The sequence below is a fragment of the Salvia miltiorrhiza genome, chromosome 2, assembly GCF_028751815.1.
Source record: "Salvia miltiorrhiza cultivar Shanhuang (shh) chromosome 2, IMPLAD_Smil_shh, whole genome shotgun sequence".
Taxonomy (NCBI): Eukaryota; Viridiplantae; Streptophyta; class Magnoliopsida; order Lamiales; family Lamiaceae; genus Salvia; species Salvia miltiorrhiza.
The window spans coordinates 16,306,181-16,312,222 of record NC_080388.1 but is presented as its reverse complement, the minus strand read 5'-3'; positions in this window follow the sequence as shown (position 1 = coordinate 16,312,222).

Below are 6,042 nucleotides of genomic sequence, written 5' to 3'. Positions count from 1 at the left end.
GGGAAAAAGACGAAGACGGATAATGTCATCAGGGACACCATTCATCTTCACCGTGCTACACAGCTCCAGGAAATGCGCCAGGTGCGCATTAGGGTCTTCAATCGCTTGTCCACCATATTGGCTCTGTTGGACCATCGTGATCAAACCCGTTTTCAGCTCAAAGTTGTTAACGTTCACTCGTGGGGGCTCCTGGTACATATACTGTGGTATGAACGCTTCATTGATGGCTGGTTGTTTCTGAGCCTCTCTTGTCTCCTGTGCATCAAGCAGCTTCTTCAACTGCTCTTGCAAAGCTCGAATTTGGATTTGCTCTGGAGTAGCCATCGTTTCTGTCTCAACTTGATCGTTCTGCTTCTTTAGGTTGCGCAAGGTTTTATTGATTTCAGGGTCAAACTCAAAGAAAGGATTTCCGTGAGATCGTGTGTTCATATGCAACCTACAGAAACAGCAAAAAGATCAGAAAAGAAAAAAAAAAAAACTTGCAGTACTATAAAGTCCTATTGGAAATATTAAAGCAAAATCTAAACAGTCCCCGGCAACGGCGCCAAAAAGTTGATCACTATTTTTATAGCAACAATAACTGCAACTAAACAGTGTAATTGTAGTATGAAAACAGCAAGCAGAGTATCGTATCCACAGAGACTGTAAAACGAAATTACTATATCTATCTCCTAAACAGACTCTAACAGTATGCAGGTAAAACGAATTATGAAGGTGAATTACGAACTAAGATTAACTAAATAAAAACTAAAGAGTATGTTAACTATGATAATTAACTCAAATATAAGGAAAGCTCTGACCCTAGGGATGTACTTTTACTAAGCAACTACATGCATTTAACCTATTGATTCAATTACCAATTTTAATCCAACCCTGATGAAAGATCACTATATTATTCACAAGCGTCTCTAACGACCACCTATGAACGTAGATTAATTAATCCCTTTTCGCATTCAAGACTCCAAGGAATAAATTAACTCCCAAGCGTACACAAAGAATAGCTTCCTATAGCTTCACCTGTCGCAATCAAGACTCAAGGCTAACACTATATCATGCATTCCTGAATCGGCTGAACAATTATCGCATTCAAGACTCAAACTGAACAGCTAGACATGTAAATTATTGGCCAAATAATTCACAAGAAATTAAGCACCAGGAATCATGAATCACAAGTTGGAGGGCAAATTGATATCAATAAATCCTACGCACATAATTGAATAGGTATGTACAAACCCTAGGTTCAGATAAAAGAACTAGCCAAACATAATAAAAGAAAGCATAAACATAATTAAAAAGAAAGCAATTGTAAAAACTAAATTATATAAAAACTAAATAAGAAAGATTGTAGCAGCTTGAATCTTCAATCTTGTGGAAATCCAATCCAAGCAGTAAAAACTGGAAAGCAATAATAATCTAAAGCTATGAAACTGAGAAAATAAAGTTTGGGAACTGAAAAAGGAACCCAAAATAGGTCATAAGAAGACCTATTTATAGTACCAGGGTAAAATACAGAGTTTGAAACCCAGAAGAACTCCAAAAACGCGCAAAACTGAAAAATCCGGGTAGCCGGCGACCTGCCCGGCGACCCATCCGGCGGTCGCCGGCGCAAGCACAAAAATCCTTCCTAACGCGGCGATCGCCGCGTCTTTTCCAACGTTCCAGAAGGTCCGGCGACCCAGGCGGCGATCGCCGGTCAGGTCGCCGGAAATCCTTCTTCGGGCGGTGGTCAACGGTGTTTGACCGCCGGATTCTGACTGCTGCGCGCGACTTTCTTGTTTTGGCCATATCTTCCTCGTCCGAACTTGGATTTGCGATCCGTTTGCGCTCACGAACTCCTGTCGAGACGATCTACAACTTGTATTTCAGCACAGGTTTCCAAATTCGAACTCAATAAACCTGAAATTTCCTTCAAAGTTCGAGTAAGAATCATGTTTCAAAAGATAAAGCAAATTAAGCACAAAACAATCATCCAACACTCAATTTCCTATAAAATTGACATCATATGAATACTAAAAACAAAGGAAACATGAGTGTTATCACGTACCACTGATGATAATGGAGATACATCTCTCACACCTGAGAGTAAATGGTCTGCTGATGAAAGACTCATTTCTAACCATAACTCCAGAGCCTTGAATGCTATTTTTATCTCAGTTGATGTTCCTGCGTTTTGTATGATTTCTAATTGCACAGAAGCTCGAGATGCTTGGCTCATTTTGCAGGAACAATGTGAAGGTTCAGCCAGTGTTAGAGCAACAAAAATGCGAATGTTGACCACTAAATTTGAGATTTTGACAATGCGCGACGATGAGACTATTTCTGCATACTATGAAAAGCTATGCGAAATCTCAAATGAAGCTGTTGGACTTGGGGAACCTATTAGCAATGAAAGACTGGTCAGTAAGATGCTGAGATCTCTTCCTGAAAGGTATAACATGAAGATTTCTTCAATTGAAGAAACTGCTGATGTTGCTACTATGCGTGTTGGTGATCTGGTCAGCAAGTTGGTAACTTTTGAGATGAATCTTGAACAACAGAAAGCTGATCATGTGTCCAAAAGTGTGGCTTTTCGTGTTGAAAAGATCTCTGAAAATTCTGATATTACTAACCTGTCAGAGTGTACAGATGTTGATCCCGAGGAGGAAGATGATGTTAATCTTGCCATGTTGGTTAAAAATTTTAACAACATGCTGAAATCTTTTAAGAAAGGAAAATCCAAAAGTGGTTTTAGGAAACCTTCTGGGATGTCTGCTGGATCTTCATCCAACATCACCAATGTTAAGAAGAATGTTGGAACAACATCTGAGGTAAGAAGTTTTGATCACATTCAATGCAGTGGCTGTCAAGGGATGGGTCACTATGCAAATGAGTGTCCCACAGTTGCAAGAAAAAGGCATTCTTGTCTTACTGCAACCCTAAGTGATGACTCAGATTCTGAGGAAGAAAAGGTTCTGCTTGTTGCTACAATTGATGAAGAGGATTTACAGGAAGAAGACATGATTGGAGCCCTTGAAGATCTTGATGATGAAATAACTTTTTCAGATAGTTTGTCTGAATCAGAAACTCTGAGTGTTGATGACAATATTTCCAGGTCTGACTGTGATGTTGATCTGATTGATGAGTCTGACAACATGAATGTTGATGTTGATGTTACTAACACTGATGTGAACATCTCCTCTGAAAATGATCAGTTTGATGTGATTATTGATAATGATGTTTTTGACATGGATACTGATGTTCAGGAGATTGATGGGATGAAGATTCCCACTAACATAACTAACTGGTATGAAATGACTATGCTTGATGATTTCAATTCTAGTGTACCGGATTTTTGTTGTATTGCAGCTTTGGAAGAACAGGAGAGTGATCCACTGAAAGAGATGGAGAATTTTAAAGATCTTTATGAGATTGTTGATTCTCAATGTTGGGAGATGAGAAATGACATCTGTATGTTGGTTGATGAAAATCAAAATCTCAAAGGGCAAATTACATGGCTTGAAAGGCTGCGCTCTCAACGTGATGTTGAACTTGATATACTCAGAGGTAAAGTTTGTGATTCTGAAAGGGTGTTTAAACGTTTTAACAAAGGCACCTCATGTTTAAATGAAGTCCTGTCTCAAGGTCAACATAGTAACTTTGGTATTGGTTTCTGTGCTGAGGAGCAAAGAAAGGAACATCGTAATACTACTGTTTTTGTCAAAGAAAGAAATGTCAGTGTGAAGGTTGACAACATAAAGGATTCTCATAAGAAAAGCAAAAAGAGAAAATCCTATGTTTGTCATTATTGTTCTGCTCCTGGTCATATCAAACCTCATTGTGTCAAATACATAAGTGATTGTGCTGTAAAATCTGCGACACAGATGTTTGATTGTTATCAGAAGAATGTTAGTAACACTGGCAGATTTGACTTTAGCAGATTGTTGGACAAGAGAGAACAAAACGAAACCTGTAATACTGTTGTCTACACCTCTTTGAATGCTAATATTTCTGAAAATTGGTACTTTGACAGTGGGTGTTCTAGACATATGACAGGAACAAAGGCTTTACTCTCTGACTTCGTTCCAACATCAAGAGGAAAAGTTACTTTCGGAGGTGGTGCGAAAGGAACAATTTTGGGGAAAGGAGTTCTTAATGTTACTGATTTTCCTAAATTCAAATATGTGTATCTTGTTGAGGGCTTAAGGCTAACCTGTTTAGCATCAGTCAGTTGTGTGATGCAGGTATGACTGTTAAGTTCGACAAACATCTTTGTGAAGTGTTTGATGACACAAATCAGTGTGTGATGATGGGAAAAAGGTCGTCTGACAACTGTTACAAGTCCCAAGAAGAAACTTTCTGCAATGCAGCCAAACTGGATGATGTTGAGTTATGGCATCAACGACTTGGACATGTTAACCTCAAGAATCTTCAAAAACTGCTCACACATGATGCAGTTCGAGGCCTTCCTAATCTAAATTTCAAGAAAGATATTGTGTGTCAACCTTGCCAAAAGGGAAAGCAACACAAGACAGCTCATCCAATGTTGTCAACATGCTGTACCTCAAAATGTTTCGAGCTCCTGCACATGGATCTAATGGGACCCATTGAAGTTGAAAGCTTAGGAGGTAAACGGTATGTTCTTGTGTGTGCTGATGATTTCTCAAGATATACTTGGGTTGAATTCTTAAAAATCAAATCTAAAACTTTTGCTCATTTCAAGAAACTTTATAAAAGGTTTAGAGTTCAATATGACCAGGATGTTTGCAGAATTAGGACTCACCATGGCAAAGAATTTGAGAACTCTCTTTTTGATGTTTTCTGTACTAACAATGGAATTTTCCATGAGTTTTCTGCACCCAAAACTCCTCAGCAAAATGGTGTTGCCGAAAGAAAGAATAGAACCATTCAGGAAATGGTGAGAGCAATGTTGCAAGCAAAAGGCCTCTCCAAACGACTGTGGGCTGAGGCAGTAAGTACAGTATGTCACATCATCAATAGGGTGTACATGAGACCAGGTACTATGTTAACACCTTACGAGATCCTTAAAGGTAAGAAGCCTAACCTCAAGTACTTTCACATTTTTGGATGTGTTTGCTACATCTTGAATGACCGTGATCATCTTAACAAATTTGATTCCAAAAGTGACAAGGGAGTTTTCCTTGGGTACTCTGTGAATAGTCATGCTTATCGTGTGTATAACCTAAGAACAAAGACTATTCAAGAGACTGTTAATGTTGTGTTTGATGATTCCCTTAGTCTCATTGATAGAACTGAGGATGAAGATGTTACTGAGCTACTTGAGGAGCCCAACAGCACCAGTCACGCTTCTGATCACCACAGAAGTGCCAATGATGGTACAACATTTGTACCAACATCTGATGTTACATCTTCTGAGTCAACATCAGAAGGAGAAGCTGGTAACTACGTATCAGACTCTGAAGAAGAGTTGGAAGCTCAATTTTTTCATGATTCCATTAGACGTGATCCCCCAAATCATGTTAGAAGAGATCATCCAAGTTCTCAAATCATTGGAGATGTGGGTGAGAAAGTTGTCACTCGACAGAAGAAAGAAGTTAAATACAAAGAGCTGGTAAGAATTGCATGTATGACTTCTGTGTGTGAGCTTGCTGAGTTTGAATGTTATCTGTCGCTTGTTGAACCAAAGAATGTTGCTGATGCTCTTAAAGATGTCATGTGGGTTAATGTTATGCATGAAGAACTTAATCAGTTTATTAGAAATGATGTGTGGGATCTTGTCCCTAGACCACATAACAAGAACGTTATTGGTACTAAGTGGATTTTTAAAAATAAAACTGATGAATCTGGTAACATTGTGAGAAACAAAGCTAGATTGGTAGCACAGGGGTACACTCAAGTGGAAGGCATTGATTTTGATGAAACTTTTGCTCATGTTGCTAGAATTGAGTCAATTAGGCTGTTGTTTGCCATTGCATGTCAGTTTGGAATCTCTTTGTTACAGATGGATGTTAAGAGTGCTTTTTTAAATGGTGTCTTATCTGAGGAAGCCTATGTTGAACAGCCTAAAGGGTTTGAAAATGTTAG